Consider the following 2,258-nt stretch of genomic DNA (forward strand, 5'->3'; position numbering starts at 1 on the left):
CACGACTGAGCGACTAATCTGATCTGATCTGATCTGATAGGTTTTGAGTTGCTGTGTTTTCATTGTCATTTGTTTCTGGAAATTTTCTTGATTTCCCTTTTTATTTCTTCAGTAACCTGTTGGTTATTTAGAAACGTATTGTTTAATCTCCATGTGTTTGTGTTTTTTAGTCTTTTTGTTGTAGCTGATATCTAGTCTTAAAGTGTCATCATCAGGAAAGATGCTTGATATAATTTCAATCTTCTTAAATTTACTGAAAGTTGATTTGTGACCCAAAATGTAGTCTATCCTGGAGAATGTTCCATGTGCACTTGAAAAAAAGTGTATTGTGCATTTGGATGGAATGTCCTGAAAATATCAATGAGATCCATCTGGTCTAATGTGTCATTTAAGACTTGTACTTCCTTATTAATTTTCTGTTTTGATGATCTGTCCTTTGATATAAGTGGGGTGTTAAAGTCTCCTACTACTATTGTGTTACTATGACTTTCTCAATTTATGTTTGTTAGTGTTTGCCTTATCTATCGAGTTACCCCTATGTTGGGTGCATAGATATTTACAATTGTTATGTCTTCCTCATGGATTGACCCCTTGATCATTACATAGCATCCTTCCTTATCTCTTGTAGTATTCTTTATTTTAAGGCCTATTTTGTCTGATATGCGGATTGCTACTCCAGCTCTCTTTTGACTTTCACGTCCATGAAATATTTTTTCATCTTTTCGTTTTCAGTCTATATGTGTCTTTAGGTCTGAAGTGGGTTTCTTGTAAACAGTATATATATGGGTCTTGTTGTTGTACCCATTCGACCAGTCTATGTCAGTCTACAACTTTTGGTTGAAGCATTTAATCCATTTATATTTAAAGTAATTATTGATATATATGTTCCTATTGCCATTTTCTTAATTGTTTGGGATTTGTTTTTGTAGATCTTTTTCTTCTCTTGTATTTCCTGAATATATAAGTCCCTCAACATTTGTTGTAAAGCTGGTTTGGTGGTAGTAAATTTTCTTAACTTTTGCTTGTCTGTAAAGCTTGATTTCTCCATCAATTTTGAATGAGATGCCTGCCAGGTAGAATAATCTTGGTTGTAGGTTTTTCTCTTTCAGTATTTTAAATATATCCTGCCATTCCCTTCTGGCCTAAAGAGTTTCTGCTGAAAGATCAGCTGTTAAACATAGGGGTTTCCCTTGTATGTTATTTGTTGCTTTTCTCTTGCTGCTTTCAATATTCTTTCTTTGTGCTAAATATTTGTTAGTTTGATTAGTATGTGTCTTGGCATGTTTCTTCTTTCTTTTGTCATATATGGGACTCTTTGCACTTCTTGGACTTGATTGACTATTTCCTTTCCCATGTTGGGGAAATTTCCAACTGTAATCTCTTCAAAAATTTTCTCATACACTTTCTTTTTCTTCTGAGACCCCTATAATTTGAACGTTGGTGCATTTAATATTGTCCCAGAGGTCTCTGAGACTATTCTCAATTCTTTTCATTCTTTTTCCTTTATTCTGCTCTTCAGCAGTTACTTCCACCATTCTACCTTTCAGCTCAATGATCCATTCTTCTTCTTCAGATATTGTGCTATTGATTCCTTCTAGAGTATTTTTAATTTCAGTAATTGTGTTGCTTGTCCCTGTATGTTTATTCTTTAATTCTTCTAGGCCTTGTTCATTGATTCTTTCATTTTCTACATTCTATTTTCAAGGCTTTGCATCATCTTTACTATCATTATTCTGAATTCTTTTTCAGGTAGTTTGCCTATTTTCTCTTCATTTATTTGGACTTGTGGGTTTTTAGCTTGTTCCTTCATTTGTGCAGTATTTCTCTGCCTTTCCTTTTTTTTTTTTTAAACTTACTGTGTTTGAGGTCTCCTTTTCCCACTCTTCAAGGTTGAATTTTTTCTTCTTTGGTTTCTGGCCTCATTAGTTTGGTCCAGTTATGTAAGCTTTGTGTAGGGTGTGATTTTTGCTTGTATTATGGTGGGTGGAGGTGAGGTGTTTTATTTTTTGTTTTGTTTTGTTTTGTTTCCTCTGATGGGCAGGGCTGAGTGAGGTGGTAATCCTGTCTGCTGATGATTGGGTTTGTATTTTTGTCTTGTTTGTTGTTTGGGTGAGGGTGCAAAGGGTGCTACTGGTAGTTGGGTGATGATAGGTCTTGTATACAAGTAGTTGCCTTTGTGGAATTCTCATTATTTGATACTCTTTAGAGTTAGGAGTTCTCTGGTAGTCTAGGGTCTTGGAGTCAGCACTCCCACTCCA

The sequence above is a fragment of the Bison bison genome, unplaced genomic scaffold (genome assembly GCF_000754665.1).
Source record: "Bison bison bison isolate TAMUID 2011002044 unplaced genomic scaffold, Bison_UMD1.0 scf7180017860852, whole genome shotgun sequence".
In the NCBI taxonomy this organism is placed as follows: domain Eukaryota; kingdom Metazoa; phylum Chordata; class Mammalia; order Artiodactyla; family Bovidae; genus Bison; species Bison bison.